The sequence below is a fragment of the Aedes albopictus genome, chromosome 3, assembly GCF_035046485.1.
Source record: "Aedes albopictus strain Foshan chromosome 3, AalbF5, whole genome shotgun sequence".
In the NCBI taxonomy this organism is placed as follows: domain Eukaryota; kingdom Metazoa; phylum Arthropoda; class Insecta; order Diptera; family Culicidae; genus Aedes; species Aedes albopictus.
The window spans coordinates 125,122,110-125,130,429 of NC_085138.1; positions in this window are offsets into that span (position 1 = coordinate 125,122,110).

An 8,320-nucleotide genomic window follows, 5' to 3' on the forward strand; every position below is an offset into this window, starting at 1 on the left:
ATAAAATAAAATCATTAAAATCGATTTTCAAGAAGGTACCCCCCAATCTTGTTTATGTGGTTCAGGATGAAATATTTCATTTCTATAGCAAGATTTGAAAAGAGCTTATTAGCGCATTTGCCCATGGGTATTTTTTGCAAAAATACATGCGGCAAATTCCTGAGGAAAGGAACAGCCGCGTTTTCTGCTTCCCTTTTAAATGCCCCACACAATGCATACGATTGCGTGTGCGTGACAGTAATTTAACACATTTCCAATGGGAAAACTGCCAAAAAAACGCAAACCTCGACGGCACGAACGCTATGTGTTCCAGTTCCAGGCTCCATTCTTATGGAATTAAGAACATTGCGGCGTTTCCCAAGGGGAATGACACTTCTTTTTCTAACCGGAAAAATCCGCATTTAGGAACGGATAAATGCGCATATATGCCGGTTAGAAAAGGAAGAGTCAATCCCCCTGGCGTTTCCTCAAGTCACTCAAGCAAATGTCATAAGAATACCTTATGTTTTTTTGCTATAGGGCACTGCAAGAAATTCTTACCTTCTCTTTCACTCTTACAGAAATTTTGCAAACAACTAACTTGGCCTTTTTTTAAACGTCAAAATTCCATACAAAATCAAAACAATGCAGTACCCTATACGGTTAAGGTATCTCTACAAATTTCCTATATAACATATATGTTTATAGTATAGATAGTAGAGTAAACATAGATCAGCTAAGATGAATCCGTTGTATCCAAACGAACTGTCAAAATCTGTATCCAAACGAGCATGACGTCACGATTTGGACAACATCAATGGAGCGCATGACGTCATATTCAACCGCCGCACTTTTGAAAATTACTACTTACACGCTTGAAACATTTTAGTCAGCGGTGTCCGCGGATCTATGTTTACTCTACTATCTATAGTTTATAGTCCATTTTACGAGCCGATTTTATGAATGAAATTTTGACAGGAGCATGCGCCCGAACCCGTGAAAACCAATATCATCATCAACATTGTTGTCACTTCGTAAAATGGCTCATTGGATCTTTTGCACCGTATTCGACCAGGTATTCGACCAGGTAGGGTTCAGGCACGTCAAACTCGAACAAACTACGCCTAGCATGCATCGAGCGGGCCTTCTCAAACAACACAATGCGATTTCGCGGACCATCCCCATCGACAAAACAAACCGATTTCCAAGCAGGATTCGACCAGGCTTCTGGTCGCGTTGCCAGTCACACTAACACTTGCTTCTACCCTATACATTGGTTCGTTTACACTTTTTGGGTGGTGCATGGAATAATCGGTTTTTTTAGGTGGTACATACTTTTTTTTGTGTTTGACGTGTGTATAAATATTTTGAATGATTGAACATTTGCACGGTAACCTAAAGAGCAAAGCAAGATGCAACCCGAATAAAAAATACAGTAGAAAAACCGAACGTTGTATTGTAACAGTACTATTTAAAACCATATTTTTACAATAGACACCACTGTAAAAATAAAAATACAAAAACAATAAGATGTAATGTAGACACCATACCGTAAATTGTAAATAAGATTTTTACAATATATTATACAGGTTGTTAAGTATCGTAACAATATTGTATTTTTTACGAATAATCAGACTTAAGCGACGAAATTCAACTCGCCCTAATATGGTACTAACCTAACATTTATGACACATTTTCGCCTTTTTTCCCCGGTTCAGGCGACACCAGCTGATCTTGTTATGAAAACATAAACAGCTGGTAGCCGAGAACAATAAGGATGAACGTAAACATCGGTGAGCCAGCTGGTTTTGTTGTGTAAACATGACCAGCTGGTGGACCGAGAACAAAAGACCTTAATGGTAAACATTGAGACGGCCGGCGAAAACTGTCACATTATCGGGCGAGTTGCAAAAACCCTGCGACTGAGAGTGACAACGAAATCGAAAGCGAAATATGAGTACGACGAAATTTATTGCATCAAAGCAAAGAATAAGAATATCAAGAATGCCCACTCTGCTGATGCTCGGGGGGACACTACCGCAGCGCTATCTGCGGATGAAAGTTCAACCTTCATGCGGTAGTGTGCGTTACTGATTGTATGCGGATACCAAAACATACGCACACCACCTTCTCTTATGACAAATCATGAGCATTGTTACAGATAGCTTCCACCTTGATACGCTTAGAGAGCGCCACTTGTCTTGTCGCTTGACGTTTACATAGAAAAATGCAAGAGAGGGCATTCTTTCTATTTTTATTCTTTGATCAAAGTCTAAAGGCCCGAACGCAATGCCGACCGAAACGGAACGGGAACGGAATGCGGAATGCGGTAACGGAATGCGGTTCGTACTAAAAAAAAATTCCGCGGCGGTGCCGCTGCGGCAAAACGCAATGAGTGCGGTTTTTTTGCGGATTTTTTCAAAACAACATCAGTTCTCTGAGAATGTTTATGATTCCGGGACGAAGGAAATTTTCGGAGTAGGTTTTTGATTCCGGGGAGGATCTCTAGTATCTACCAATACCGAGACCAATGCAAGAAGGAAATAGGTAATTCTGGAAGCAGGCTAGTGAATTTAGAGAAAAAGCTCAGGTTTTATTTGAAGGAATCAAAAATTTCCGGAAGGCGGGGATGCATCCTCCAGAAATTTCAAGGGAAATCTTTCAAGAGTTTCTCAGAAATACTCGCAGAAGTTCCTTGGGAACTTTTCCGGTAGTTGATCCTCCAGGAATTCCTCAGAAGTACTTCTAGTAGCTCCACGGGAATTCCAGCAGGAGGAGAAGGAGTTCCTCGAAAATTTCTCCAGGTGTTCCTCGAGAATTTGTCCAGGAATTCATCGGCATTTTTTCAATGAGTTTCTTTGGAATTCCTCCAGGACTTCCTCGGGAATTTCTCTAGCATTTTCTCAGCATATTTTTACAGAAGTTGCTCGAGAATTCCTCCAGGATTTCCCAAGAAATTCCTCCAGGACTTCCCCAGATATTTCTGCATGAGATCCTCGGAAATATCTCCAGGCGTTCTTCGGGAGTTCTTCCAAAAGTTTCTCTGGAAATCCTGCAGGAATTCCTCGGGCTTTTCTCCATGAGTTCATCGAGAATTTCTCCAGGGTTTCCTTGAGAATACCTACAGGAGTTTCTCGGGAATTCTTCCAGGAGTTCCTTAGGAATTTCTCCAGCAGTATTAGAAATTCTTCCAGGAGTTTCATGGAAGTTTCTCCAGAAGTTCTTCGGAAACACCTCCATAAATTTCTAGGAAAGTCTTTTGAGAGTTTCTCGTGAATTCCACGACGATTTTCTTGGAAATTCCTTGAAAACTTCTCCAGGAGTTCCTTGGGAATTCCTCCAAAAATTTCTCAGGAATTTCTCCAGGAGATTCTGGAGAATTTTACTTGAAGTTCTATGGGAATTTCTGCACGAGTTCTTCGAGAATTTTCCCAGGAGTTAATCGAGCATTCCTCCAGGAGTTCTTACAGTTGCTCCAGAAGCTCCACGGGAGTTCCACCAGGATTTCCTCGGGAATTTCTCGAGGAGTTCCTACAAAATTTCTGTAGGTGTTCCTTGCCATTTTTCCCAAGAGTTACCTGTGAATGCATCCAGGATTTCTCAGGAAATACCTCCAAGAATTCCTCCGAGAATTTCATGGAAATTCCTCAAGGAGATCCTCTGACATATCTCCAGGAGTTCCACGGGAGTACTTGAAGAAATTGCACGGGAATTCCCCCAGGAGTTCCTCAAGAACATCCACAGGAGTTTCTCGGAAATTCCTCCAAATATTCTACGAAAATTCCTCCAGGAATTCCTCGGGAATTGTTCTTCGGGGATTCCTCCAGGAAGTCCTTCAGGGATTCCTCCAGGAAGTCCTTCGGGGATTCCTCCAGGAAGTCCTTCGGGGATTCCTCCAGGAAGTCCTTCGGGGATTCCTCCAGGAAGTCCTTCGGGGATTCCTCCAGGAAGTCCTTCGGGGATTCCTCCAGGAAGTCCTTCGGGGATTCCTCCAGGAAGTCCTTCGGGGATTCCTCCAGGAAGTCCTTCGGGGATTCCTCCAGGAAGTCCTTCGGGGATTCCTCCGGGAAGTCCTTCGGGGATTCCTCCGGGAAGTCCTTCGGGGATTCCTCCGGGAAGTCCTTCGGGGATTCCTCCGGGAAGTCCTTCGGGGATTCCTCCGGGAAGTCCTTCGGGGATTCCTCCGGGAAGTCCTTCGGGGATTCCTCCGGGAAGTCCTTCGGGGATTCCTCCGGGAAGTCCTTCGGGGATTCCTCCGGGAAGTCCTTCGGGGATTCCTCCGGGAAGTCCTTCGGGGATTCCTCCGGGAAGTCCTTCGGGGATTCCTCCGGGAAGTCCTTCGGGGATTCCTCCGGGAAGTCCTTCGGGGATTCCTCCGGGAAGTCCTTCGGGGATTCCTCCGGGAAGTCCTTCGGGGATTCCTCCGGGAAGTCCTTCGGGGATTCCTCCGGGAAGTCCTTCGGGGATTCCTCCGGGAAGTCCTTCGGGGATTCCTCCGGGAAGTCCTTCGGGGATTCCTCCGGGAAGTCCTTCGGGGATTCCTCCGGGAAGTCCTTCGGGGATTCCTCCGGGAAGTCCTTCGGGGATTCCTCCGGGAAGTCCTTCGGGGATTCCTCCGGGAAGTCCTTCGGGGATTCCTCCGGGAAGTCCTTCGGGGATTCCTCCGGGAAGTCCTTCGGGGATTCCTCCGGGAAGTCCTTCGGGGATTCCTCCGGGAAGTCCTTCGGGGATTCCTCCGGGAAGTCCTTCGGGGATTCCTCCGGGAAGTCCTTCGGGGATTCCTCCGGGAAGTCCTTCGGGGATTCCTCCGGGAAGTCCTTCGGGGATTCCTCCGGGAAGTCCTTCGGGGATTCCTCCGGGAAGTCCTTCGGGGATTCCTCCGGGAAGTCCTTCGGGGATTCCTCCGGGAAGTCCTTCGGGGATTCCTCCGGGAAGTCCTTCGGGGATTCCTCCGGGAAGTCCTTCGGGGATTCCTCCGGGAAGTCCTTCGGGGATTCCTCCGGGAAGTCCTTCGGGGATTCCTCCGGGAAGTCCTTCGGGGATTCCTCCGGGAAGTCCTTCGGGGATTCCTCCGGGAAGTCCTTCGGGGATTCCTCCGGGAAGTCCTTCGGGGATTCCTCCGGGAAGTCCTTCGGGGATTCCTCCGGGAAGTCCTTCGGGGATTCCTCCGGGAAGTCCTTCGGGGATTCCTCCGGGAAGTCCTTCGGGGATTCCTCCGGGAAGTCCTTCGGGGATTCCTCCAGGAAGTCCTTCAAGGATTCCTCCAGGAAGTCCTTCAAGGATTCCTCCAGGAAGTCCTTCAAGGATTCCTCCAGGAAGTCCTTCAAGGATTCCTCCAGGAAGTCCTTCGGGGATCTCTCCAGGAATTTTTCCAGGGATTCCTCCAGGAATTCTTTCAGGGATTCCTCCAGGAATTATTTCAGGGATTCCTCCAGGAATTATTTCAGGGATTTTTCCAGGAATTCTTTCAGGGATTACTCCAGGAATTCTTTCAGGGATTCTTCCAGGAATTCTTTCAGGGATTCCTCCAGGAATTCTTTCAGGGATTCCTCCAGGAATTCTTTCAGGGATTCCTCCAGGAATTCTTTCAGGGATTCCTCCAGGAATTCTTCCAGGGATTCCTCCAGGAATTCTTCCAGGGATTCCTCCAGGAATTCTTCCAGGGATTCCTCCAGGAATTCTTCCAGGGATTCCTCCAGGAATTCTTTCAGGGATTCCTCCAGGATTTTTTTCAGGATTCCTCCAGGGACTGCTCCAGGAATGCCCTCAAGGATTTCTCCAAGAAGTCCTTTTCCAAAGTAATTCTTTTAGGGTTTCCTCCAGGAATTTCTGAGTGGATTTCTGAGATTCCCCAAGGAATTCCTCCGAGGATTCTTCCAGGAAATCCATCGGAGTTTCGTCCAAGAATTCTTTCGAAGATTCCTCCAGGAAGTCCTCCGAAATTCCTCCAGGAATTCCTTCAGAAATTTTTAAAGTAATATCTTCGAGAATTTTCGAAGGAATTCCTTCAGATACACCTCCAGAAATACATAGTGGAGTTCCTCCGAGAATTCTTTTGGGGGCATCCAGGAATTCCTCCGAGTATTCTGCAGGAATTCTTTCAAGAATTGCTCCACGAGTTTCTTCGGGGAGTCTTTTAGGAATTCCTCCGAGGATTCCTTCTTGAATTTTTCCGTGGATTCATTCAGGAATTCCATCGGAGATTCCTCCGTGTCCGAAGATAAGCACAGTAGTAGAATTAAAAGGAATTTGCTCGTCCTTTCTAGTTTTTCTTTAAAAGAGTTATTCATTTTTTATTTTCTTTTGCAAAAGTAAAGTATTAGTGAAGTGTTTTTAAATTAAACTAGAGTCTGAAGTAACAAGTTCTACTAAAAGCTCTAAAGTAATAGTAAATTGAAGATGGCAACCAAGCCAAAGTCAGAGCCGAATAAGTTCATCGAGTTGAAGAAGACCATCGCAGGATTACACAAGGATATCGCGTTTCTCAAGAAGTGTATAGAGTACAGGCTTACTCCCGTAAGTCACAAGGTAAAAGTTAAAACAGCCACAAACCCCAACATAGTAAAGACACTTGAACAAACACTCATCAAAGAAAGCATCAAAAAACTACACAGCAAGATCAACATGAAAACTTTGGAATGTTATTCTCTCCATTTAAAGTTAGCGAAAGATTATCCTGAATCTTTCCCTAATTTTCTAACAAAAGTAAAAGTTGCAGAATTTTGTGAATCAGAAAGAAAAAGGAAATTACTAGATAGAAAACTTAAAGCATTAAAAATGCAAAATCCGAAGTTTACATGTTCTTCTACACAACCACAAAACACAACACAAGAACTAACTGGGTTAGTGGTCAATCGCTCTTCCGAACAGTTTACGGAAGAACAGTTGACCCTTCTCAACAAAGGTCTTAACTACGCAGTACACTCTAAACCAGATTCAACACAAACCATAATCGACATTGAAACAGCTATCAACACGAACAATTTACAGACACCACAGATTCAAGAAATCAGAACACAAACAGCTAACACTATTCAAAACACACAACAAAACAAATTGAACAAAGAACACCTGAAAGAACAACGAATAACCAAAGAACTTAACCAGAAACCAGTTTTCTATCTGAAAGCTGACAAAGGAAACAAAACAGTAATCATGAACAAAGAGGACTATGATGAAATAATGAATAACAAGATTCAAAATGGACCTTACCGAAAACAACGTACTGATCCTCTTCCAGGATTAGTAAGACGTGTTGACAAAACCCTCAAAGAGTCTACACCAGTTTTAGGAAGCGTCATTAAAAGCCTGAAAGAATCTAACCCTTCATTGCCAAGAATAAAAGGACTTCCCAAAGTTCATAAACCTGGAAATGAAATGCGTGAGATTGTTTCAGCCATTGGTTCACCTACACACAAAATTGCCAAATATTTAGTACAAGAATTCCAAAACATGCCTAAAAAATTTCACAGTAGATCTGTCAAGAATTCCGAACAATTCACAGAACTAGTACAGAATTTATCCGTTAACGACGATGAAATTTTAGTTTCATTCGACGTTAAATCACTATTTCCAAGCATTCCAGTTAAAGAGGCCATTAACCTACTAGAAGATTGGCTTCTGAACCAGTATGAAGATTCAAATTCAGATTGGATTAAGAAAGTTCGTACATACATCAAATTAACCAAACTTTGTATGGAAGAAAATTATTTTTCGTTCAGAAATGAAACCTACAAACAACTTAATGGTGCCCCCATGGGCAATCCACTTTCTCCATTTTTAAGTGAAATTTTTATGGCAAATTTGGAAAAATGCTTAGAAAACAACAAACAGCTTCCTGAAGTCTGGTGGAGATACGTTGACGACGTGTTTAGCATTGTTAAGAAACATCTTTTACCTGAAATCTTGAACAATATCAATAATGCACACAAAAACATCGAATTCACTTGTGAAATTGAACAGAACAACCAACTACCATTTTTGGACATACTCATCGTAAAACAAGAATCAACACTTTCCTTCGAAATTTACAGAAAACCGACACACACTCAACGCACTATTCCAAATTCATCAAATCACTCACATCAACACAAAGTTGCATCCTTCAATCACATGATACACCGAATGCAGACACTTCCACTTAGTGAAACAGGAAAAACGAAAGAACTTAATTACATTTTCGAAACAGCACAGTTGAACGGATACACAAAACAAACAATACAACAGATCATCAACAAAAAGACACAACAACAATACAGACGTTCTTTGACTACACTGACACGGACAGAACCTACACTTAAACGGATAACTGTGAACTACAACAATGACACCAAAAAACTCC